The sequence below is a fragment of the Podarcis muralis genome, chromosome 16, assembly GCF_964188315.1.
Source record: "Podarcis muralis chromosome 16, rPodMur119.hap1.1, whole genome shotgun sequence".
Taxonomy (NCBI): Eukaryota; Metazoa; Chordata; class Lepidosauria; order Squamata; family Lacertidae; genus Podarcis; species Podarcis muralis.
This window is the reverse complement of record NC_135670.1, coordinates 31,791,624-31,819,086: the sequence shown is the minus strand read 5'-3', so window position 1 is coordinate 31,819,086 and position 27,463 is coordinate 31,791,624. Positions and strand designations below refer to the sequence as shown.

Genomic DNA, 27,463 nt, shown 5'->3' with positions numbered 1-27,463 from the left:
GGCTTCATGCATACATATTTATCATGCAGCAAAGATTTTTTTACCCCTGACCCTTTTGCTTGATACTCGCATTAGTCATTGGGAGATTATAGTCAGATGTTTGGGATGGGGAGAGATGAATGTATGGGTTCTTGTTTAAACCCAGTGACCTCCACTGACCTAAAAATGTCCCACCTATAGAAGAGGCAAGTTTAATTAACATCACTAAACTTTGAAGCACTCCCACTGACTGCAGTGAGACCACTATGAGACTATGTTGAATTCCATTGTGAGCTTCAGACTGACATTGTGTTAAAAGAAAAATTTATTGCCTGTAAATAACCTTCAAGTTCATCAGATATTAGTCTCAGGCCATGCTGACATTTACAGCTGCCTTGGTTCTGTCTTTGAGTGGGCTGAAGTTTTTACTGCAATTTTTGAAGAATACAATTAAAGTAACATTCAGACAAAAAGGGAGTGTTAAAATATGGAAGTTGTTTTGGCCATATAAATTAGAAATACAAATATATTGAGCTGTCATAACTCTCAAGAAATGTTGATCAAATGTTTTCATATCTATCTTCTTTGCACTCACATCAATACATTTCCAGTTCAGATAAAGACAGGAACTACAAATTGTTTGTTAAATGCTTTTATTTAATTAAAACTTTTCTCTCCCACTCTTCACTGCAAAAATAATTCCAGGGTGGGTAACAATAACATATATACAAAACAGCATAAGTGACAGCATAATACAGGTTAAAACAAGGCAAATGAATTATAAATGAATCCAGGAAACACCAGATCTGACATAACCAAGTCTTTACCTCGCACCAGAAGTTGAATAGCAACGCCACCCTTTGTATCTTAGAAGGAAGGGAGTTCTAGAGCTGAGATGCTGACACTAAGAAGGTGTTGCACGGAAGGTAACATATTCCCCCTCCAGTGTTGAAGCACTGTACATTTGGCTGGGTGTCATGCATGTATATTTGGTAGTAAATTCTCAAAAAGCAGGAAGATTAACCCCAAGAGGGGCTTGCAGTTGGGCAGCTCCACACCATTTGGCTAAGGTACCCAGTTTCTGCCATGCATCACTAATGTCTTGGGATGGAGATAATTTGCTGTGGAACCCCTTTGGCATCCAAAAAAGTCCAGAACGATATAGTCGTTGAATGAGGCACAGTCTCAGGGTAGTGGAGGACGTTTTCATAAACAAGAGTGCTGTGAACCGCTGCTTGGGTAGAACGGGTCCTACCTTTTACAATAAAGTATCAGCCCCTCACTTGGTCATAGCACAGATACCAATATAATAGAGTGTCATTTGTCAAGTCCCTTCCATAGAAGCTTCAACATTCATCTCTCCAATACACAAAAACAGAGAAGATTCTTGTAGAACAGGGGTCGGCAACCTAAGGCCCATGGGCCGGGAGAGGCCCATGGAGGCCATTTAACCAGCCCACAAGACGCCCCTGAACCGAGCCGCCCATTCGGTGAGTCCCTGCGTGCTGTGCTAAACCGGCGCGGCTTGGCGATTCTTTTCTGCGGCTCGGGAAATCGCTTCTGTGCATACCCAGATGCCAGAAATCGCGTCTGCGCATGTCCGTGGTGCCAGAAATTGCTTCTGCACCTGCCCAGACGCCGAAAATTGCTTTTGAACAGGCGCAATTTTTGGCATCTGGGCATGCGCAGAAGCGATTTCCGGTGCCGCGTACATGCGCAGAAGCGATTTCCGGCGTTGCACTGCATCGGTCCAGCCCACAGATGATCTCTGCAGGAGTGATCCGGCCCATGCCCGGTAAGCCTTGCCGACCCCTGTTGTTGAAGCTTAAATGCTAACAAATTTCATGATCTAGGGCCCACTTTATCAGAGGCAAGAAGTATTATTTGAAAGAGGAGGCTCGAGTCCTCCAAAGTTTACACCACAATAAATATTTTGGTCTCTAATGCAAGATTTAAAGTATTTAAAAGACAGTGGAACCTTGGTTCTTGAACGGCTTAGTTGACAAACAAATCGAAACCCGAACGCTGCAAACCCGGAAATGAATGCGAACTTTTTTCAGAAGCTGAATGTCCAATGCAGCTGCCGGCTATTGTTTCCGGAGTGCCTGCACCAATCGGAAGCCATGGGTTTCTAAACATTTTGGAAATCTAACGGACTTCTGGAATGGATTAAGTTCAAGAACCAAGGTTCCATTGTAAATGAAAAATATTATTTGGAAAAACCCAGCTTTGGTGGTTGGTTTTCAGTTAAACTAGGAATGGGCAAACTGGGATCCATGATTCTGTAAGTCTCAACATCCTTTAGAATTCCACTTTCTCATCTTACAAAGACTGGGTGAATTCCAGAAAAAGTTGGGCTGACTTAAGTCACAGAAAGGTGCTTAAACTCATAGTTAAACCCTTTTGATTTCAAATTTCCTTTGACATGTTCCCCATCTCACTAGCTATCAGTGTTGCAGATATCATTTTGAATGGTGGGATAGTGGAAGCTTTGTGCAACCCTCACTGCTGAACAAGATATCCACCTCAAAATAAAATAATAATAATAAAGTTTTATTTTAAAAATCAAATTATAAAACTAACAGAGAGATGCAGAAAATTTGCACATTTCCAAATTTAGAATTGGGTTGTCATTTGGCTTACAGAGTTATAAAGTGTTTCTGTTTGACCTCTGCTAAAACCACAGGAGGTAAAAAATACCACAAATGCAGGAAGATACCTGGGAAGCCTACACTAATAAAGCAGATTTCCCCCATCTGTTCAAAATCAGGAAAATGTATTTTGCCTTTCATCCTTTCACTGCCTTCTTTTAAAAGTCTTGCTGCATGTTTAAAGTTGCCCCAGATGAAATCACAGATGTGTTTTGACACATAAGCCATAAGAGAGAGGGCTGGATTAAGCAACAACAGCTTGTATTATGGTGTGTGTTGATATTTTTTCGGTTGCCACAGTCAAGTAGCTGAGGCCAAAAGGGGAAGAGGGACTGATGGGGCTGAGTCTACCTGGTGCGAGTGCAACCATTTCACGCCGATGTGAAGAGCTGTAGTGGCCTGGGCTAGCATAAATCCATCACAGTATTGGCACGTCCAGTGTCTGCAATGGGCAGAAAGCACTGCCATCCCCTATTTATCTCCCAGCAGTGGTGCATGAACTCTTCCCTTATTTGGTTTGCATATATGGTATGTTAGCTTTTGTGTTAAAATTTCCTAATCTGTTGGCAGCTAAGCTCCACACAGCTTGGTGCCTGTTCTCACATCAACTGTAGCGGTCGGACGGTGGAATGATGGGTGCTTACCTGTAGTAGAAGTTGCTGCTGCTTACTGAGAAGGAGAGCAAGAGGGCAAGGTGGGGAGAGATCCACTCTGTGCAAATGCACAAGTAGAAGAAGCTCAGCATTGGTTGCCTCTACCATCTGAAGTGAAGTGGGTGTTGGGCAGAGAAAGGGTATCCACAGTGATGGCCCCTTGGGAGCAGAGCGCCTTCTTTCAAAGGGCTGCCCACTTTGTTATACTTCAGGTTTATTTTCCCAGGCTCTCAAATATTTGAGCTGTGGCCGCTTGATCTGCAGCTTTTTACCTGTTTGTTTTGGTGTTTGGATTGCTTGAGCGTTATTGCGTGGCTCTATGGAGTGAGCTGACTCTGGGAGCCTGTGGCTGAAGGAGAGTATAGAAATGTCTAAAATAAATACACAGAAAGTTTCTCATAATTTAATTAAGGAGACATCACGAAAGAACAAATGTACACAGCAGTATCAACAAGCGATGAAGTCTAAATAAACAGACGGATAAAAGCAGCAGCCAGCACCAATCACCCATTAAAAGCCTTGGAGAATGAAAGGATCTTAACCTGTCATCTAAATGATAAGTGTTGGTGCCTGCCAAAATTTGTAGCTGCTGCTTGGTAGAGATGGCCAGGAACTTGCTGTGCCACACAAGTAGCTGTTCTCTGCCAGAGCTAAGTTCTTCTGTGAAATGCATTCTCCCCCCCCCCCCCCCGCCGCCCCTTTTACGTCTCTCCATATTATTCTTTGCCGTGTATATTTTAGGTTTCTGTCTGCCCCGTCTAGATTCCTGATAACAGAGGGTAGTGTTACATGGCTGAACATGGTGAGACTCAATTCCCTCATATTATTTCCGACGCTGAATCACAGTATTTCTCGCATTTCCCCAATCAAAGAAGGCAAAAAAGCAATCATTTAGAAAAACTACTTGAAAGATCTGCCAGTCAATGCTCAGATGAAGTTGTAAGTGACATGTAGTTTTAGTATACAGCTATGCTATTAATGATTATCTAAATTACACTGGGTAGGCCTGGCTAGCAGCATTACATCTGAGACTGACGTTTGTTAGATTAGGTTTGACTTCACCTTGTAGTGAAGAAATTGAAATCTGAACAACATTGATTAGCTTTCAGAATGTGGGATCTGAGGTTACCTTCAGAGGAAGCTGCATTGCGTATGGCTTGTAACCTAACTGTCCTTCTCAGAAAAGGAAGAATATTATATCATTCTGTACAGATGATATTTGAGAGCAGGGTGGGGGGTGGAGATGGCCGTCACGCTTCATTTCAACTTATGGACTAACCAACGAGCCTTTGCACACACAAAAATGAAGAGAGAATGCCTCTGTGTCTTTTCTCTGTATTGCTTTCTTGATCTGTAAAGACAAAAAGCAAGGCATCGGTTTCTTTAACTAGGTCTCTGCCTCTAAACAGGACTATATTCCATGACAGAAAAGACAAATGCATGCATCACATCACTGTAAGTAGAGGTCTGAGCCTTTGCCTAAGTTCCTGGATGCAGCAATGTTTTGGCAGGTGATGCTGGATTGTTGCCTCATGTGCACCTGCCCTAGGCCACATACTGTGGGATGCAGGGGTGCCCATGTGCCCTGGAGACCTTAGAAAATAATGTTCTCTAAAGCCTGGTGTTTACAGAGGCTTGGAGACTGATGTCTCGGGTCCCATTCATGCCTACAGCCCAACCAAACCTTGGTCCTTTTTCCCCCCCTAGAGTGTCCTCTGTCTTTTTCTTAATCTGGTTTAATAAAGGATGGGATGAAAGAGTTCACAGGTACTCATACTACTGCAATACCAGCTGGGATCAGAGAATGGGCCCATAATTGCAGTATTAAAATTTTGTTCCAAATGACTGTCAGTGACAAATCTGCTCGACAGATCTTCTGTCTTGCATTCAGAGTGTGCCCACCTTTTTTTTTGTTTAAAACAAAGGAAAATGTCAGAGAACTGCCATCGGCTCAGAGGCGAGAAACAGAAGGGCAGTTGTGTTACAGGGAGCCTCCGAAAATCTTGTGAAGCAGTTCCTCTTCCGGGGAGGAGGAAAGCCCCACCTCCAGTGGGGAAGAGGTGCAAGGACCAGAGGATGCTGGTGGAATAATAATAATAATAATAAATAATAATAATAAATTTTATTTATATCCCGCCCTCCCCAGCCGAAGCCGGGCTCAGGGCGGCTAACAACACCAAATAGTGCGACATTATAAAAACATTATAAAAATTAATTAAAATCAAGATTGATGGCAGCCATAAAGTTTTGTAAAGGTTGCCAAAGGAGGGAGTCAGGCTGCGCCCTAACCAAATGCCTGGCGGAACAACTCTGTCTTGCAGGCCCTACGGAAAGATGTCAAGTCCTGCAGGGCCCTTGTCTCTTGTGACAGAGCATTCCACCAGGTTGGAGCCGCAGCCGAAAAGGTCCTGGCTCTAGTTGAGGCCAGCCTAACCTCTCTGGGGCCTGGGACCTTCAAGGTGTTTTTGTTTGAAGACCGTAAGTTCCTCTGTGGGGCATACCAGGAGAGGCGGTCCCGTAGGTACGAGGGCCCTAGGCCGTATAGGGCTTTGAAGGTTAAAACCAGCACCTTAAACCTGATCCTGTACTCCACCGGGAGCCAGTGCAACTGGTATAGCACCGGATGAATGTGATCTCTAAGCGAAGACCCCGTAAGGAGTCTCGCTGCGGCATTCTGCACCCGCTGGAGTTTTTGGGTCAGTCTCAAGGGCAGCCCCACGTAGCCTTAACACCGCTCCTGGGCAAGCCGAACAGGAGGGAAACACACCCTTGCCATCACCCATCCTGCGCAGTAGTAGAAGGTGCAAAGAGGGAAGGAGAAGGCTGGGGGTAACAAAACTCTTATGTTGGGGGAGGTCCAAAAGACGACCACTCCTGGATTCTGCTAGCGATTAAGCCAGACATGAGCTTTGGGGCTCTTCACTGTAAATAGTTTCCACCAAAATAAAGCCTGTAAAAGACAGCTTGGAGTCCTGCCTGGTTACTCTCGAGCAACCGCAACACCCATCTGACAGAAAAGAAAGGAGACCTTTATTGATTTTGAGAGAAGATGTTTAGCAGAATCTGGAGGTGCTTTTGTTTTGTTTCCTAGAGCAGAGGTTTTCAGCCTTTTGGAGTCCATGGCTTCCTTAACCAACTACATTATTTCTGCAGCACCCCTCTGAGGCTCAGGAGCCCAGTTTTGTCACCCTTTGCCTGCAGAGCTGGCAGCCTCTAACCCTTGTTTGAACACCCTCCCTTGCGGAGTGTTCCCTCAGCCTCTTCTCTTCTTCCCTCTCTTTGGGAGTCCTCCAGGCAGCTGCTATTGCCATCCCTGGTCTCTGAGCTGCCCCCGCTACACCCCAAAGAGAGGAGCGTCCCAGAGGCACCATTTGCCTACGGAGGTTATAGTCGGGGGTGCTGCAATAAACAGCTGTGCAAATCTTTGGGAGGTAGAGACGGAAGAGGACATCAGAGGAGGGAGGGAAGGAAAGAGGGACAGAGGCCAGTGTTGCCTGCGCCACCCCTAACCATCATTCAAGGCACCCCACGGCACACTGGTTGAAAACCACTATCCTTGAGCATCTAGGACAGCGTTGCATGGGGCTGTAGCTCAGTGGTAGAGCAGCTGCTTTGCATGCAGAAAGGCCAGGGAGTGTTCCCTGCCTGAAACCCTGGAAATCTGCTGCCTCTCAGCGTACACAGCACTGAGATAGATGAACAATAGGAAAGAGCCTCCTATGTCTTCACTCCATCCCTCCCTTGTTTTTGCTTTGCTTTTCATTTGCCTCAGAGGGGAAAAAGACAGGGACTCCCAGTTTGTCCGGAGATCTTCTGCAGCACGTAGCAGTGACGGTGGCATTGCTCTGACGGCCCATAAACATTGCTACTGAAAATATATACTTCCTTTACTAGCTACAACAGCATTAACAGACAGCAATTACCCTTCATTTTCAGGAACTATAAAGTCTCCATTAATTCAAGATTTATGTAGTTATAGCATTTAGCACAGGAATAACACCACAGAGAATTGGTTTATACACATGTAATGAGAGAGCTTATGGCATACTTTAGTGAACATTAACATAATAGAGTAATATAAACCATCAACAGTTCCTCTTATTGTCTCTTACCTGCTTTAGCGTTCAGATGAAAAGAGGCGAGCAGCTTGGTAATGTGCTCCCGCTAAATGGCATTCTGCGAAAAGCCAAAAGTCAAGTTGCGTAAAACAAGGGAATGACTAATTCTTTCTCATCATTATTCCAAAATGTTGCTGAGACTTTTGCTAATAACAATGTTTGGAGCAGTATTAAGTATAAAATGTGGGATGTGGGGCGGTGGGGGGGGGGAGGGAGAACCTATTACCTTCCCTCAAAGTAATTCAACATTCGTGCTCTTTCATTCTTGGGCTCCCAACTGCTGCGAGTGAAATTATGGGTTGTCAGTTTAATTGTATGGACCCAGAGCCTAAGCGAGCTCTACAAATCAAGGGTTAGATATCAGGCATTTCTTCATTTACTAAATAAGACACTGAGGAAGGAGGGGTAGGGGTGCAAATGGCATTGCACTTCTAAGTTAATTAAACGTTCGCTGCATATTTATGCTGTGGTTTGATTTTGTGTTACAATGGTGGCAGGAAAAAGCTTAAAACCTCAAGTAGCTAAGACCTGGAGCTGAAACGAAAAGGGGTGGGGTTCTGTGTGCACCTGCTTCCCACCAAAGGCAGCCCTTAGTTTTCAGTATTAAAGTTTTTATGACATGGCAGCCTCATATCATGGACTTTGGCGTCAGATAATTCAGTGTTTTCTTAGAAGATTCATTCACCCCTGTGTAAGAGAGGCTGAGGAACTGTATTATGTTTAAGGGAGCTCAAAATGGTTGCCCTGTGAGAGGGTAAACTACAGATTTTGGATAAAATACAAGTTGGAAATACAAGTTTCCAGCATAATTAATAGGATCAGAGGCCAGAGCAGGCATGGAGAGAGAATTTAACCCTTTCCTCCCCTGCTGTGGTCCTGAGGCAAATCCCTCTTCCCGTTTGCATTGGGAGGAAATTCCTCCCTGGGGTAATTGCTGAAATGCCTAAACACATGATGGTTTAATTGACATAATGCCTAAACACCATTATGTGGCAGCCTCTCTTCAGTGGCATCTGGTCAAAGTTTGGTACTGGTTGGCTTTCCTGAATAGTTGCCCCATGGTTAGGGACACAGGAAGCTGTTTATACCAGGTGAATTCACAGGTCCATTTGCTCAGCATTGTCTGTACTGACCAGCAGTGGATCCTCAAAGGTTCAGGCAGTGAGGCCTTTCCCAGCCCTCCCTAGCTATACTACTGAGCTACTACGGAGTCTTTAAAAGGTATAGGTCTTTCTTTCTTTCTCTTTCTTTCTTTCTTTCTTTCTTTCTTTCTCAGAATGATTGGGATTTAATGGATGAATCAGGTTAAACTCATATGATTAATTTATTAAGATTTTTCTAATAGGATAACCACCCTACTTTGAAACCATCCTCTGAGCCATGACCTACCTGTGCTCCTTTAGGGTGACATGGAATAATAATAATAATAATAATTTATTATTTATACCCCGCCCATCTGACTGAGTTTCCCCAGCCACTCTGGACGGCTCCCAATCAAGTGTTAAAAACAGTACAGCGTTACATATTAAAAACTTCCCTGAACAGGGCTGCCTTAAGATGTCTTCTGAATGTCAGGTAATTGTTTATCTCTTTGACATCTGATGGGAGGGCGTTCCACAGGGTGGGCTCCACTACCGAGAAGAACCTTTAGAAACATGATGTTTTCCCCAAATGGCACAGCCCTCTGTGCCGGATTCCAGACACAATCTTTCACCCATCAAAAGAAATTTCATGCACCTGTTCCTTTCAGAGCCTTACATTTCTTGTCCTTTTCTCTCTCCCTTTTAATAACTTCTGTTCTGCTGGTTTTGGTGTCCAAGCCTTAGGATACCAGTTTCTATCTGTGGGGAAAGTTTGTGGCTCTGTGGGATATGCTTTAACATGGGAAATGCTTTAAGGATGGAAAGGGTAGTCTGAAACACAGGATAGCTGCTGCCTCTCAGTGCAGGCAGTATGGAGCTAAATGGACCCAGTGGTCCGGTTTTATTTGATATAATGCAGCTCTTCGCGTTTCATGATCAGATGGTTCTCCAAAGACACTGGGCTGCCTCCAGTGTTCCCTGCCCATTAGTGCAAGGACTAGCACTTTTTAATGTGCAACAGAGGAATCCAACACAACAGTTGTGCTAGCAAAGCTCATTACGCAACAGATTGCACCATCTGTTGTGCACCAAAGTTACCAGCAACCTGCTTATTACTATTTCTCCCTCTCACCAGTGGAACAAGTATACCGCTAAGTGAATTTAACTGAGTGCTCATAACTGAGCATCATAAGTATTAGCCTTTTCCTCCTGCTCCCAAAGTGGCTTACAGATATCAGCGAGAAGACAGTCCACACCCTCAGGCTCAGAGCCTAAGAGACGTGAGACAAAAGGGAAAGGGACGGGGGGGGGTGTTCAGGCACTAATTTTTAATTACAGAGATATTTCAGCAAATATCAGGAATGGAAAAATTTGCAGACGGCCAGAAATTGTTGGTATTTCAGCTGAGCAAATGGAGAAGCCCTGCAGTCCCATCTCTCTCCCTCTCTCCCAGCCCAGTGGAGGTCCTTAAGGACAAACCAGTCCCTATCTGCCTGACTTTCTGCTTACAAGCAGTTCAGGGGCTGAATTACTTTTCTCCTCCTTACAGAGGCAGAGCTAGCTGCTCCGGGACCCAGAGCGGCACACATGCTGTGCACCTGGGGGGCGGGGCTAGCTGCACAGGGGGCGGGGCGGTGATGTCACCCCCCCAGGGATGACACCCGGGGCGGACCGCACCCACTGCACCCCTCTTCCTCCGCCAGTGTCTCCTTAGGGCTCATCCAGACTTCCTTTTGCACCACTCATTCTAGGTACAGGTCTGCGCTTTAAAGCTCAGATTGGCATTTGCTCTGATTCAGCAGTAAAACACGGGTTTCCCTGGGGAAAGTGCCGGGACAAAAAACACACATATTCTCGGACACAGAGCCTGTACCTACAGAGGCGGTACAAAAGGAAGTCTGGATGAGCCCTGAGTCAGTGTTAACCCTTGTTGACCTCAGCCGGGAGGGATGGGTTGGAAAAACTAGATTTAGCTGGCTCTGCCTGTCTTTGGCTCCATCTTCACCTACTGTTGGGCTTCCTGCCTTCTGCTTCAGTGGGCACCAGCCATCACTGTCACAGCCTGATGGAATATGTTACTGTTGCCAATAAAATTATTTATATACAAAACTAGGAACTGAAGGATTACCTGCTGAATGTGCTGTTGTGCTCTGAAAGTATACTTATCTACTGTATTTTGGAGGATTTCAGATCACAATTAGCGAACCCTTTTGTGGTTTCTTTGGCAACCCCTCCCTAAGAAGATTTACCAGGCCCCGACACTGTATTGCTATAGCCATCCGTTTGAAACATGACCATTTCAGAAAGCTTTTAGTGAGGTGGAGTAGATTTATATTTTGTTGTAAAGTGCTGCTACTCTCTGGGATTGATTTTTGTAAGTTATTCATATGTATTCCATTTGAAATTTAGATTGTATGTTCTTACATTATGTTATGTTGTTTTTTTATATAAGCCTCGATCATTATATTTATAAAGAAAGGTGAGGTATCAATTGCAGCAGCACATTTTTGCAGCTGACAAATTGTCTATCATTTGTCATACTTCTGTTGGAAGAACAAAGTGAGCACCTTCCTGACTCTGCTTATTCAAGGCACCTCAATGAGCATTTCCTGTTCTCTGATTCCTCTTAGCGCTGCAAGAATGTGTGTTTGGTTTTAGTGTCTTCATAGGCACACAAAAGGGGAAAAATCACACACAGTTAAGGTATGTGATCCTCCTGAATGGAGCAGACTTCCTGGCTCCTAAAGATTAAAAAGTTGAGAACCCAGAGATATTAGCTGAAGGACAAAACAATAAGAGTTAGAAAACTGACATCTGTTTAATGCCTGGATAAAGGTGGCTGGTTTAATAAAGGAGAGCCTTGGTTTCACAGATGCAGCAATGTCTCCATATTGAAAACAGCTGTTTTCTTTATTACATGGTCACAATATTATGTTTAGAGTAGCATTGTAGCCTTTTAGTGACATAATACTGTAAACAAGATGAACATAATAACTATAATCACTCGGGAAGGATTATTCTAATTCAATTTATTTGCAGTGCACTGACCACAAATAAACTTTTAAAAATTGCTGTATGTAAGAAGACCCCTGCTTAATCAGACCAGTGCCATCTAGTTCAGCTTCTTATTGTCATGGCAGCCAACCAGATACCTGTGGTAATCCAGAAAGCAGAACCTGAATGCAACAGCACTGTCTCCACTTGTGATTCCCAGCAACTGGTACAGTGGTACCTCGGGTTACAGATGCTTCAGGTTACAGACTCTGCTAACCCAGAAATAGTACCTCGGGTTAAGAACTTTGCTTCAAGATGAGAACAGAAATCTCACAGCAGTGGTGTAGCGGCAGCGGGAGGCCCAATTAGCTTCAGGTTAAGTGGTGCTTCAGGTTAAGAACGGACCTCCAGAACGAATTAAGTTCTTAACCCAAGGTACCACTGTATTCAGAAACTTACTCAGTATTTAGAAGCTTATCCAGGTCGGGAGGACCAGGAGCCCATTGCACTGAGCTTATACTCTAGTTCTATCCAACAGGTATAGTTGTATATGTGACATTCTCACCAGCTATCCTCACCCCTGCTGGCTTTCTACCAGCATACCAGTTGTTGTTGTTGTTGTTGTTGTTGTTGTTGTTGTTGTTGTTGTTGACTGAGATAATTTATTTGGGCGCTTGTGATTTGTTCAGTCACAAGGGCCTCGGGTGGGGTGAGGAGAGTAGCCTGCTCTGACCTCACCATGCTGTCAAAGTTCCTCAATTGCTCAATTTGCTTTTTACTTCATATATAAAAGTAACTAACTCAATATTAGTTAAAAAGTGAAAAGTTTATTTGCTATCTTGGAGTGGGTTCGGTTGATCTCTGTGACCAAGTGGTCAATTGCAAACTCAGCTATGATGGTCTTGTTGGAAGAGTGGCTGCCGTTCCGGGATATAGCATATGTTTGACATGGATGAGGTCCTGTATTCTATCCTTGGCACTTCTCCAGGTAGTAACTACCAGGATGTATACCTGGGGAAAATACAGAGTTGTGTGCAGACAATGAGCTGGCTCTCCACAAGGCAGCCATTTTTCTGACTGCACAGTGACTTGCATCAATGGAGTTCCTTCGTGAACCCAGGTTTGTCAACAGATTGGCTGCCCTTCTTTGGTCTAATTGTGAAGTGTTGCTGCTCATATGTCGTAATAGCAGCAAAGTGCATGCTTGGTTGCTGGAATGCCTCTGAATACCAGCTGCAAGAGATAAACAATGACAGGGAACTGTTGCCTTTATACCTTTCTTGATTCCCTGGGAGCATCTGCCTGGTCATTTTGAAAAGCCGGGTGCTGTGCAGTAGATGAACCTTTAGTTTGATCCAGTAGGGCTGCTCTTCATTCATAAGTTTGCCACTACAAAATAGTTGCAAAATGCCACTGGCGCTGTTGGTAATGGACATTGGAAGGATATCCAGAGTTAAATATGGGCAAGTGTCTAGTTGGCTTTAAAAGAAGTGGGCATTGGAATGAAGTACTGAAACAGCACAAATGTGAGCTGTTTGCATCAGAAGATTGGAGTCTGCAAGGTATTGGCATTAATGTTGTACTAAGTAGCATTTCTCTATGTTTGCCCACGTCGCTATTACTTTGCTGCTGAGAGAAGAGGAACCTTTGCATCAACTCCCCGATCAATAATCCACTGCTGTTGCTTTTTTAATGCCTCTAAATACATATACGCATGATGAAGAGGAGCTGTCTGCAGAATCAATAAAGCAGATTTAGAAAAAAGAGAGTGGAGGAGGGGAACCTGAAAGCTTATGTTTATGTGACAGGCCCATGTTGAGAAGGGAGGTAACAGTGCTGTTGTTGTTGGCATCCGTCTCTCTCAAGAGGTAATGGAGTGTGCCTCCAGCGGTTAAGTTAAACAGCTGTGTTAGCACTGAACTGACCTCCCCGGGGCGCAAGCCTGGGGAGTGTGCATGGAGGACTGCCCAGATGACAAGACCCCCTCTTGGCCTCACTGATGTGGTCCAAAGAAAAGCTGAGCAATACATTTGGCACCAGCTTGGCTGCAGGCGTCTTGTACAATATGATTTTGTACAGTGGTACCTCTGGATGCAAACAGGATCCGTTCTGGAGCCCTGTTCGCATCATGAGCAGAACGCAACCTGCGTCTTCACGTGTGCAGGTTGCGATTCGCCGTGTCTGTGCATGCGCGTGATGTCATTCTGAACTTCAGCACATGCATGAGAGGCGAAACCCGGAAGTAACCCATTCTGTTACTTTCGGGTCACCGCGGGACACAACCTGAAAAGATTTAACCCGAAGCGTCTTTAACCCGAGGTATGACTGTATAGGGTTTACTCCTATACAATCTGATTTTGTATAGCGTTTACTCCTTAGCCTTTTCTTCTCCCGAAGATATCTCTCAAGGCAGTGGAGGTTTAGGATTAGAGTTTTCCTTCTCCTAGATGTGCTGCCTTCCCAGGTTGATGAGCCCCATCTTCCCCTCACTTCCCTCTATGTCACATGCAGAAACTGCCTTCTTGACCAAGTGGTCTTGTCTTCACATGCAGGGGAAGTCCCTAACTCACCAAGGGTAACAGTTTAAGGCATGGAAAACAGGAGTAAGACAAACAAGCTCAATTTCAACAAGTAATCCCCATCATCCTTGACTAGTGGCCATGCTGGCTGGGGCAAATGAGAGTTGTAGGCCCAAAGATATGGAGGGCACAGGACTGGGGAAGGCTTCCTCAGATGCCTTCTATGTCTCCCACTAAATGAGGTGATGTGGGTGGTTTCTGTGAAGAGGGCCTTTTTGGTGGCAGTGTCCTAGTCATGGAATGCCCTTCCCAGAGAGGCTTGTCTGGCACCTACATTGTAGTATTTCTGGTGAAAGCTCACCCCCTGGCCAGCTTTTCAATTACATGTGCTCAGGGCTTTTTCCCCACAAGGGGAATTCACAGGAACTCTCTTCTGGCAACTCTCAGGTGGAGACCATTGCCATTCTAAGAGAATGAGGGAGGTGTTCATGGTGAGTTTCAGCACCTCTTTTTCTAGAAAAATAGCATTTTGTGTGCTATAGCATTTTGTGTGCTTTGAGCTGTTGGCACTAATTTACATGTAACTGACATTGTCACCTTATTCTGAAGAAACCTTTTGTCTGTGCACATAACCCCTTCTGTCTTTCCTCCATGACATGAGCATACATGTCAGGAAGTCTTCAGTTAATTATAGTTCCTGTTCAAACCAGGAATCCTCCAATTAACCATAGTTCCCCATTTCATCTGAACTTGGAAATGATAGCCACCAGTTTCGGAGCAAGGCAGGATAGAAATTCTAGCTTCTTCCAAAATTGCTAACCATAGTTTCCTGATTTCAGATGAAATAGGATTGGAAAACTATGGTTAGTCCCTACCTGGTTTAATCATAGCTCAAGAGGACAGGGCAGCATGCATGTGGGAAAGGGTTGGTCATATCTCAGGGTATTAATCCGAACCAGATCAGTCACACATCATTCCTTGGTTAACCCTGCCTCCACTTTCCTTCCTTCTGTTGCTGAGTTTTAGATCGCAAGTCCCTCCAGGCAAGAACCCTTGCAATCTTTAGTGGCATGTATACTAGGGTGGCTAGCTATAAGAGAGGTCAGGGCTCCTGCACCTTTTAATAGTTTTGTAGAAGAAAGATGTAGCTTGCCAGGTTTACACTATATTAACAATATAATTATTTCAGTATCAGTGCCCAATTTATAGAATTCCCTTCCCTCTCATGTATAGCTGCTGCCAACTCCCATGGTGTTTTCAGCTCATGTATTTGCCCTGGCAATTGAAGTAGTCTTCGTAGCAAACAGTGCAGTGGTACTACATCACTTACTTGGCCTCCTTCTGGTCAAGCTGTTGCTGTTGACTTTAACTCCTTTTGTATTAATTTTAGTGTCACTTGCCTTAAGATTGCCTTGGCAATGGAAGAGCGGATGCCTAACATTTAAAATAGCATATTTACTATTCAATATGTGTGTACCACTTCAAATTTCAACAGAAATCTCTAAGCAGTTTGTATATCACAACAAAAAAACAGAAAAGTAAAAAAGCATTTAAAAAAATAATACAGTGTAAATTCCACGTTCAGTACTATGCAATGCTACTAATTCCACATTTGAAGTGACCTAGTTAAAGGTAAAGGTAAAGGTACCCCTGCCCGTACGGGCCAGTCTTGACAGACTCTAGGGTTGTGCGCTCATCTCACTCTAGAGGCCAGGAGCCGGCGCCGTCCGCAGACACTTCTAGATCACGTGGCCAGCGTGACGAAGCTGCTCTGGCGAGCCAGCGCAACTCACACGGAAACGCCGTTTACCTTCCCGCTAGTAAGCGGTCCCTATTAATCTACTTGCACCCGGGGGTGCTTTCGAACTGCTAGGTTGGCAGGCGCTGGGACCGAGCAACGAGAGCGCACCCCGCCGCGGGGTTTCGAACCACCGACCATGTGATCGGCAAGTCCTAGGCGCTGAGGTTTAACCCACAGCGCCACCCACGTCCCTGACCCACCCGCGTCATAATAAAATATAATCAAACATCATTAATGCGCTTGGACTCAAATGTGAGCCGCGGACATTAAATAACACAGCTATGGTCAGCAGAAGATAGCCATGATCATTTCTGCCATTAGCAGGCTGTGAAACTAAACCTCAAGTCCCCCCAGCCCATTTTTCTGAAGGGTGCCTCTCCACATTTGCAGGCTGCTTTAAAGGTCTCTCTCCCAAGGCTTCCTGTATACCTGTGTCAAAACTAGTTGAAGGCCTTTTGCCTAAATCTTTGTCAGCAGCTGACTTAATTTGTGGCTTACTGCTCCTGACAGTTTATTGGGGAAGCAAAGCGTGCCTTCATCTCCAATAATAAACAGCCCACCCACAGATACTTTGACAGAGTTAATGGTTTTTATACAAAAATGGACAGACTTAATGTTTCGGCTGTAGCAATCATCAGTTCTGATCTCCTTAATGAAATTAGATTAAGTGCACCTGGGAAAATGCTGAGACGGCACATTGCCTTCATCACCTCCTTTAATTTAAAACCAATTTGTGGGGAAAATATTCTCTGAAGCTGAGGGATGCAGCAGGAGAAGGAGGGAGTGAGGGGCAAAAAAGGAGATTTTAAAATCTATCTGGATAGCTGCTGGCACTTTTAATTCCTTTCCCCAATGACAATGTGAATTATTAAGTCTTAAGAAAGGAGAGTTTAAAGACTCATTCGCTAACCCTTCTTCTGCCTTTCATAGTGAAGGGGGGAAAACACATTTAAAGTCACATCCAAGGACACAGCACTGCTCTATGTGTTTATTTTGTTTGCAAAAAGGGTAGCTGTAAGTTTGCCTGCCATGATCTCCCTCTGCCCAGTAGTGGAAATTGACCTCACTGGGGCCAAACATCACCACCATCTAACAGAAGCAGAGAGGGAAGTGAGGGGCAAGGAAAAACTTTCACTCACACACTTACCTTCCCTCTCTCTCCAGGGAAATAATTACATTTTCGCACGTCCACAGTAGCCCAGTTCACAAACCATAGTAAGCTATATTTAATAGAGGAAACAAATGCTCACAATGGATCCATGTTAACAAGTAGGTTGGTGATTCGAGCCTACCCAGGGATGACTGCAGGGGGTTGGGCTAGATGACCCTTAGCATCCCTTCCAGTTCTAAGGCAGTTCTGCCTTAGTGTTATATTCAAACCAGGGTTTGTGGTATGCTTACTTCCAGTTCAAGTTAGGAGGCGCTAAGGTGTGATTCACTTATGCACTTAAGCATGCTTTATGGCAGGGATCAGCAACCTTTTTCAGCCGTGGGCTGGTCCACCGTCCCTCAGACCATGTGGTGGGCTGGACTATATGGGGGGGGGGGGAGATGAACAAATTCCTATGCCCCACAAATAACCCAGAGCTGCATTTTAAATAAAAGGACACATTCTACTCATGTAAAAACATGCTGATTCCCGGACCGTACACAGGCCTGATTGAGAAGGTGATTGGGCCGCATCCGGCCCCCGGGCCTTAGTTTGCCTACCCCTGCTTTATGGTTTACGGAGACATGCAAATGTGGCAATTGTAATTTGAAATCAGGGAAAAATACATCCTCCCAAAGCAGAAGCACACTCTTGAAGTTCCCACTTTTGATCCCAACACACAAAAAAGCAAAATTTGCACACCTGATGCATTATAAATGGATTGTCTGCTAATATTATCTTATTCTGCTCTTTCATAAGCTTGCTAGAAACATCAGCAGGATGTTTTATGTTTGCTTGTTTGTTTTTGCTTTCAATGAACCACTTGCTAATCTTTATTGGTTCCAAAGTTCCATTCAGAAAGCCCAGCCTTAGCAACCTCTCAAACCTAGGACGAATGGATAGTTTATACATTTTATATTGACTGGGCACTCAGTGATGATGACATGTACGCTCATCCCTGCAGGCCACTTGACAGTGAAGGATTATAAGCATTGCCAATATTCTGTGAACTATAATTGTATCCCTGCTTGCCTTCACCTAGGTCCTTTAGAAAAAAGAGTATTTCCAAAGACAGTTGTACTTAGACTGTTAACATACCATCCTAAAAGGAATATAGCCCTTCGTCCAATCCCCCTACCAGTCACAAATATTTCACTGCAAGCTCATTGATGGTTTCAAGCCTTTGTACAGTTCCACCCTGGCCTGGCACACACACATTTCTCATGCAATGTTAATTAGTCTGCAGATATCAAACACACAGTGAAAGGGCTGCCCTGGCAGCTTTCCTTAACCTGATACCTTCTAGATAATTTGGACATGGATGGAAGCTGTAGTCCAAAACATCCAGTGGGCACTAGTTTGAGCAAGGCTGTCCTAAAGTTTCATTTACTGTCTGCCTATTTCCTTTTGAGTAGCAGTTGGTATCAATACTCCTTTATTTTATGGCCCAGAATAACAGCTCTGTAATTAGCAGAGTGTAATGCAAGTCATAGTGCAAGTAGAGAAAGTCAATGGGGTTTTATTGAAGCAGTAACTCTGTGGCGGACAGGGAGTGTTTGCTCTCCCAGCCAAAAACACTTCTGCTTATTATTTACAGGCCGTGAAGTAATTCAGGCATTACTTGTTCCTCCTCCTCCACATGTCATAAGGACATTTATTGCAATTATTTGCAGTAGCTTGACTGTGTGAACCTCAGCTCTGATAGGCCATTTCTTCTTATCACGCCAAAGAAGACAGTCTACAAGGTGTGAGGCCTCCTGTAGGGTGAGCAGGTTTGTCAGGTTTCCCTTTGGTTCAGGCGTTTCCTATGGGTGCGTTCATATTGCCCACTTAATAGGCAATTAAACTGGTGCTTTTTGGTGCTTTTCACAGCTCTTCCTCCACGCCATTCAGGTCAGCACAGCTTCATTTTGTTTGGGTTCACACCATGGGACAGGCATGGAAGGGGGCATGGCCATAGGAGCCAACTTGTAGGGTCCGAGGGGTCTTTAGCTCCCCTAAATAAAATATCATTCAGTTATTCAGGTTGCTCAGTTAAACCTCATAATGTATACCTATTTTATTTTCAGTGAAGTACATAGCATGTCAGACATGCTTTCACTGACAGCATTCTTAAATTCTTGCATTAGATCAGGGGTCAGCAACCTTTTTCAGCCGTCGGCCGGTCCATCGTCCCTCAGACCATGTGGTGGGCCAGACTACATTTTTTTTGTGGGGGGAGGAATGAATGAATTCCTATGCCCCACAAATAACCCAGAGATGCATTTTAAATAAAAGGACACATTTCTACTCATGTAAAAACACGCTGATTCCTGGACTGTCAGCAGGCTGGATTGAGAAGGCGATTGGGCCGCATCCGGCCCCCTGGCCTTAGGTTGCCTACCCCTGCATTAGATAGTCTTTAGCCCTTCTTGGAACTTGTGCAAAGCTTATGATTTGTCTTTTTGAAAGGGGTGGGGGGCAGCAGTCAGAAAAATAACAGCAGCAAAGAATCTTAATGTCAAAGCAGGTCAGCTCTGAGGCCTAATTAAATTGACAGTGTCATTTATAAAATGAAACCAAAAAGAGAGAGCAGGCATTTAATTTAAATTACCTTTTCAGCATGAAGTTATTCTAAAGTTCCTCTTTAAGAATAACAAGTTTGATTGCCTTTAGTGGGTTATAAAACATCCACAGTCCTGCGTGAGCCACGCTGCATCGCCCAGGTGTTGGAGGAGGCCAAGAAAAATGCTAGGCTAGGTTTGGAGTGAGTTTTGTTTGGAGTCTTGAAGCTTGACATGTTGTTCTACAAAAAGTCGCACACAGAGATCTGTATGTAACAGTTTTTCTACAGATTTTTTTAAACAACAAACTAGTCAGCCAGACTGCAGGGATCAGAAATAGTTGTCAGCCACATCCTGATTTATTTGACAGTCTCTGTAATAAAATAACTATTTGTCTAACTCTTCCTGATTAGTCTGAAGCATTCTGCCAAGACTAAGAGGATTGACTAGTCAGGAAACCATGACTGTTTTGGCTTTTTGAAGGCCTGTGATATTTGTGCGCATGCATATATATATATATATATATATATATATATATATATATATATAATATCATTAAGTTTGGCATTTCAAAAATAATTCACCGCTGTGATGTGGACATTTTCCACACCACCAACAAAGTCTATTAGGGACAGATTTAGCAATTTTTCCCTTTTTTTAAAAAAAAAAAGATCACTCCAGGAAAAAAAATTGCTTGCAGATGTATCCTGTAAAAATAATTGTTTTTCACTGGATTTTAATGTTTCTTCAACTTTGTAAACATAATGCCTAAGTGGTTTTATTCAATAAACGTGACCCGCGCTGTAATTGCTTGCATATTGTTGGCCCTTAAATAAGGAGCAGATTTTGATCAAATGACTGCATAGCGTTGAAGTCGCTTAGGTTACAGCCTTTGGGGTAAGCAGGAGATGGCAAGTAACCCAGCTAAGAAACCATGGCTTCAGAAATTAAGACAAATGAGCTATTTCACTTCAATTAGTAGATTTCCTCCTGTCCTCTCCCCTCTTAGATCTGAAGTTTCAAGAGATATTTTGGTTAGGTAAATTTAAGCGTCTTAATCAGCACTTTTAATCAGAACTAAATCACACTGTATTTGATGGTACTTATTTCCAGGTAAAGAAATAAATTTCCAGGTAAAGGGACGCGGGTGGCGCTGTGGGTAAAACCTCAGTGCCTAGGACTTGCCGATCGCATGGTCGGCAGTTCGAATCCCCGCGGCGGGGTGCGCTCCCGTCGTTCGGTCCCAGTGCCTGCCAACCTAGCAGTTCGAAAGCACCTCCGGGTGCAAGTAGATAAATAGGGACCGCTTACCAGCGGGAAGGTAAACGGCGTTCCGTGTGCTGCACTGGCTCGCCAGATGCAGCTTGTCACGCTGGCCACGTGACCCGGAAGTGTCTCTGGACAGCGCTGGCTCCCGGCCTATAGAGTGAGATGAGCGCACAACCCTAGAGTCTGGCAAGACTGGCCCGTACGGGCAGGGGTACCTTTACCTTTTACCTTTATTTCCAGGTAAATGGGCATGGGGTTGCAGTCTTACACAAGCTAACTTAGAAGCTGGTCCCATTGATGTTTACTCCCAAGTAAACACACAGAAGCTTGCAGCTAAAATGCCTTAGCTATTCTTGAAAAGGCATGTGCAGGAGACTTTCCTTTTCTTTTTGAAATGCCTTTCTGCTAAGCAAAACAAAGCCAGTACGTGCTCATGTTGGGCACAAAGGAATATATGTTTCTTTTACTTACGGTTGTTTTGTTTTTTAAAAACATATTTAAACACCTTAGTATTAGAAAGTACTCAAATGAGGCTAAAATGTAAACAAAACAAAAGCCCACCAAAACTTTTATGGTTCAGAGGAAAATGGGGACGGGAAGAAAGAGCATTAAGCTTAGGCAAAATGTCACATGAGAAAAACAAAAGCTTGAAAGAATAGCAACCTAACACTAATTAGATATTGCATGTCAAGTAAGAAGATGACTTGCAAAGCAAAGCAAAGCAAAAAAAAACAAACCAACAACCCACAACTTATAAAATGGAAGTTCAAAAACAAGCAAACAGAAACCACATGGACACTCTTTCCTGCACGAGATGCATTTGGTGCAGCTCTCAGTAGAAGGATTAAACCCAAACACATTACAGATTTCCTTGGCGGAGCTCTTGTGAGTGCCGTGGGAGGGATAAGTTGCCCACCATTTTCTTTATCCTCTTTGTTCATTGACTGTAAAACACTGAGAGCCATCATCTGTAGTTGGGGCTGGAGGCGTTCAGCATCCCTGCCCGCTAAGACCTTCAATCCCTGAAGGATGATCCTGTGTATGGAGAAAAGGGTCACTGCCAGCCCTTCTTTTCCCATCAAGCCAAAATCATACATGTATTTTTGAAGCACTTAGACCTTTACTTGGGGATCTGTCCCCCACCCCACCTGGTTTCAGTTAATGCACGAACCATCATTCAGAATGCATGTTTCTCTCATTTTAAATGCACCAATGTGACAGCACAAAAGGATGGGGTGAGTTCATTGTTATTTATTTTCTGATAAGACATTACAGAAATATCAGGATGGTATGCAACATTGAAACATAAAACACCATTTAAAAACAATGCAGGTAACCATTAAGAATATCTATCTTAAAATTTTTTTAAATTAAATAGCTGCAAAGGCCTGCTGGCAGGAAAAATTCTCCCAGAAATGTCTCAAAGTTAAAAGTGAGTGTGCCTGTTGAATCTCTGTTGGAAGCGTGTTCCTCAGCATAGGCCCATGACATTAAATGCCAGACTTTAGCTGAGGTATCGCATGCTGTTGGCTGTCTGCCCCCATCAGCAATGTAGTCACAGCATTCTGCACCAGCTGTAGCTGTTAGTTGCTTTATTAATTTACTAGTTAGGGAGCTGAAGTTGAGCAAGTAGTAAACAGCCCAGGACCGCAACAAAAAGTGTGCAGCTGAGTTGGTGTGTTAGACCCTAGTATTCAAGTCCAGTGCTATCTCTGTTGATTGCACCAAACATCAAATATTCATTCTGTCACAAATGTTGCCATCAGGCGTTTTAATACCAACAGCCTTCCGTCCCTGTTTTATAAGCCTCCTCCCACCCCAGAGATCAGTCCCTGTTCCAACATTACAGCTCAAGTGATCCCAACCAAGTAGTGCAGCTGCTTTTACACATCGTTTAAAACATCCACAGAAATACATGCCTTGTACCTTTATTACACATAAGGGGGCTGTCAAGCGCATTGAACTGATTGGATGATTGAGATTCCTGGTCTGATCAGTCGCCTTCCTTTTTATTTTTCCAAGGCTGCTTCAGGGCTTAATTTGAGCCAGGGCCATTCCCCAGAACCTGTTTTCACTGCCAGGATCAGCCATGGGACATGCACTCACAGGCATCTGCATTCTCTTTAGCAGAAGATTCCATCCTGAAGAAGAGATATTATCTCTCTGACCCTACAAGTTTATTCTCTCTCCTCACTCCCCCAACCCCCGCCTTGATGCTGCAAAGTCCTCTTCTGGAAGCATGTCCTAGGATATTACAATAGAAACATATCTTGAAGCATTGCAATAGATCCTAGTTTTCCTCCTGTCAGGCCTCACCAGGGAAACATAACAAATCTCTCAGCTAGATTTATGCAGACAGTTGTAAGGGCAGAATTACACACACTCTGCTTTTGCTTGGGAGTCTTGGGGCTGCTGATCCAAACATTCAGCTACTGAGAGTCTTTTTAATTGCAGAGCACTGGGGTAGAATGCAAGCTTTGCATGAGGACAGTCCTAGGTTTGGTTCCTGGCACCCTCCAGTTAAACAAAAGCAGGGACAGCTAAGATGGCCATGTGTCCAAAGAGATAGCCCTTCTGTCCAAGGACGCCCTGCTTTTTGAAGGGCTGTCTGCTCCATGTTTGGTTTAAAGACTAGGAACCTCTCTGATCCTGACCGCCTCAGAAAGAAACTTTGCAACTACCAAAGATACCCTGGGAATCCTATCCCCTATAAGGTACCTAACAAAATTGTGCAGGTCTTCCTGGAAGGTTTGCAATTACTGTAAAGGAATATTTGTTGTTGTTGTTGTCAGATCTGTTTGTATAGTATGCAGGGCAGTTGAATATGCTGTACAGATTCTACTTCCTGATTTGTACAGGGGCATAATCTAGCAGAGTAAGGAATATCTGCCTCAGAGCATTTTGGAAGGAAACACATTCAGTCTGGCCTTGGTAAAAAGTCTGTGGTAGTTGGCCACTGTCAAGTTCTTTAGATATTCAGCTATATGAAATGTTCTGGCATACTGTAAACTCACAGCTCTTGGTGAAAAGGATGAACAGGCCCACAGGTCACCCTAGGCAATGTCCCTCAGTCTTTGTTTTAGTTGTTAGTGCCCCACTGGTGTTTTCCCCCTCTATCACCTGCAGTGCTGCTGTTTGGGTAGCGCTTTGGGGATAGAAGTCTAGGACCCCACTCAACTGAATGAGCTGGAGGGCCTCCCGACACAGCAGCCCTGACTTATCACATTTGGAAGTAATGAAGCAATACACATTAACATCTAAAAATGGTAAGACCATTAAGTCCGGAGTCTAAAATTGCCTAACAGTGCCGCTGATCACCTGGGAGACCCACAGAGGTAGTATATTAATTCACTACCCAAGTCTGCAGTGAATTAATTCATTCCATCAGCTGTGTGGTGCCCCGACCACCATGAGAAGAGATTTTCAGTGACAAGTGCCCAGATATTTGAATTTGGCCTCTCTGTAAATACAGTTTGAGAATCTCAGTTTTATCACGCCACTGCCTTAGGGCATGAGGTGGATTAAGTCCCTTGTTCCAAATCTATGACCAGTGTTTTAAAAGCACTGCTCTAAAAGGAAAAGGAAAAGTCCAACATTTACATAAGTAGAGCTTTTGAACCTCAGAGAGAACTCTTGTCACAGCTGAGTTTCTGCCTTTGATCCTGAAACTGCCAATCCACAGCAGGAATCCCTGTTGAGCTACCTATCTCAGGTGCTTAGATGCTCTTTATTACCATAATACACGAGGACATCAGTATCATGGCTACATTTATCCTCACAGCATCCTTGTAAATGAGGAAGGAAAAAGCTGGTGACTCGCCTAAAGGCAATCTCAGTGTCAAAATTCCAAAGGCATCTGTCTTGGTGTTAATGTTCTCCAGCCAATACTATCTAAGCATACAGATTAATCCGGCAGAGCCTGACATGATTGGATAAAGCCAGTGAGGTCACTGTCAGTGCTGTTAACCAAGGCCTAAGAGGAATTGTTGTTGTCCGAAAGGTTGGCGGTTCGAATCCCCGCGGCGGGGTGCGCTCCCGTTGCTCGGTCCCAGCGCCTGCCAACCTAGCAGTTCGAAAGCACCTCCGAGTGCAAGTAGATAAATAGGGACCGCTTACTAGCGGGAAGGTAAACGGCGTTTCCGTGTGCGGCTCTGGCTTGCCAGAGCAGCGATGTCACGCTGGCCACGTGACCTGGAAGTGTCTCCGGACAGCGCTGGCCCCCGGCCTCTTGAGTGAGATGGGCGCACAACCCTAGAGTCTGTCAAGACTGGCCCGTACGGGCAGGGGTACCTTTACCTTTTTAGTAGTTTAGTTGTGTCCGACTCTTTGTGACCCCAAGGACCAGAGCATGCCAGGCACCCCTGTCTTCCACTGCCTCCCGCAGCTTGGTCAAACTCATGCTGGTAGCTTTGCAAACACTGTCCAACCATCTCGTCCTCTGTCGCCCCCTTCTCCTTGTGCCCCCCATCTTTCCCAACATCAGGGTCTTTTCCAGGGAGTCTTCTCTTCTCATGAGGTGGCCTAAGTATTGGAGCCTCAGCTTCAGGATCTCTAAGAGGAATATCTGTGGACAAATCCAATAGTGCAAGGAGCTAGCATATTAATTTATACAAAATTAGTTTGACTTGGTCACTCTTTTCCTTCATCTGGATCAAAAAATTGGGATGATTATATTTTGGCATAGAATAAACACTCTGCATAATTTTAGAGATTCTCTTTTTTATTACTTGGCACATTCTAGGACTCAGCATTCAGGTAAGGTTCTGGAACTGACTGTAGGCTAAAGTTTCTTTTACATAGGAGAGCCAATGTGGTTTAGTGGTTATAGCAGCCTTTCCCAATCTTTGGTCCCCAGCTGTTGTTGGACTACCACTCTAGCATCACCAACTGGGAACCCAAGGTTGGGAAAGGCTGGGTTAGAGTGCAAGACTGCGACCTGGGAGGCCAGGGTTCAAATCCTGGCTCAGCCATGGAGCTCACTGGATGACCTTGGACCAGTCACGGCCTCTCAGCTCAACCTACCTCACAGGGTTGTTGTGGGGTTTAAGTGAATGGGAGGGAAATATGTATACCACCTTGAGCTCCTTGGAGAAAAAGCTGGGCTATAAATGTAATAAATAAATATAAATGCATAAATAAATGAATTTCTTGGTGGCCATCACTTGGTAGCAGAACACCTGCATTGCATATAAGAGGCCCCAGGTTCAACCCCCAGCATCTACCATTAAAACAATGACATAGCAGCTGATCTTTCTGCCTGAAACTCTAGAGAGCTGCTACCAGGGTTTGATGCACTTGGTACATTTCTGAGCACAATTCAAAGTGTTGGTGCTGACCTTTAAAGCCCTAAACGGCCTCGGTCCAGTATACCTGAAGGAGTGTCTCCACCCCCATCGTTCAGCCCGGACACTGAGATCCAGCGCCAAGGGCCTTCTGGCGGTTCTCTTCGAGAAGCCAAATTACAGGGACCCAGCCTTCTCCGTAGTGGTGCCCTCCCTGTGGAACACCCTCCCACCAGATGTCAAAGAGAACAACCACTACCAAACTTTTAGAAGACATCTGAAGGCAGCCCTGTTTAGGGAAGCTTTTAATGTTTGATGTATTACTGTATTTTAATATTTGGTTGGAAGCTGCCCAGAGTGGCTGGGGAAGCCCAGCCAGATGGGCGGGGTATAAATAATAAATTATTATTATTATATTATTATTACAAGGCAGCTTTCTTTTTCCCTATGGTGTTAAATGGAATACTTGGTGCAAGGGTTTAAGGGAAAAAACATTTGAGCTGCTGGCTGTGGCATCCGGTGTAATGAAACTGCATAGCGTGCAAATTTGTGTGCCCAGCCCTGTTTAAAACAGCCCACCAAACAGTTGCTAAATGCTTCATGAAGAAGGCAGGAGAGGAAAATAATCATTTTTAGGCGGTAGCTGCAATCTCTGTACAATCTCTGTAAAAGTGCAGGGCTAGAGTTTACAGCAAGGAGTTCCTGTAGGAGAGATGCTTCGGTTGACAGGCTCTCCCTCCAGTTGGAGCAGAGACAGTTGCACAGAATAAGGTCATGCTGGAGTAATTGGATTATCTAATAAATAGCTGGACGGGGGCCTGTGACATGGAGTGAAGGCTTGCAAAGCACAGCGGCTGTTTTTTAATTGGTGCTTTAGCCTACTGCTGGAAAGCAGAGTGATGCTGAGAGAAGATATTTGCAACAGCAGGTTCAGTGGTAGTGCTGTTGTTCACACAGCACTGAAATTTGGGCGATACAAGTACCATTGCAGTGGGGATACAGCTATACCCTTGTGTACTGGGAGAAGTTTGGCTGTCCATAGGTTTATAGCATTTGTATGCCACCCCTAGACATAAAGTTATTTGCTTTGCTTACAATAAATAAGTTAAAGGGGGGGGGATACAATTAAGGCATTAAATAAAAAGCTACATAAATGGAAAAATAAAAACTTTCGCTGCACTCCCAAAGTTAAGAACATAACAACAGCCCTGCTGGATCAGGCCAGTGGCCCATCAAGTCCAGCATTCTGTTCTCACAGTGGCCCACCAGATGCTTTTGGGAAGCCCAGAAGCAAGACCCAAGTATGAGAGCACTCTTCCCTCCTACTGTTTCTAGCCACTGGTATTCAGAAGCATTATGGTCTCCAGCCTTGGAAGCAGAGCATAGTCATAATAGCTAGTAGCTCCTGATAGCCTTCTCCTC

The 27,463-nt window shown here is 44.4% G+C and overlaps 1 protein-coding gene across 28 annotated transcripts in view; it reads left to right on the top strand.

The window, feature by feature from the left end:
* FBRSL1 (fibrosin like 1) overlaps positions 1-27,463 on the top strand; it is a 792,934-nt gene that overhangs the window by 515,117 nt on the left and 250,354 nt on the right. The gene's annotated exons all lie outside the window — the stretch shown is intronic.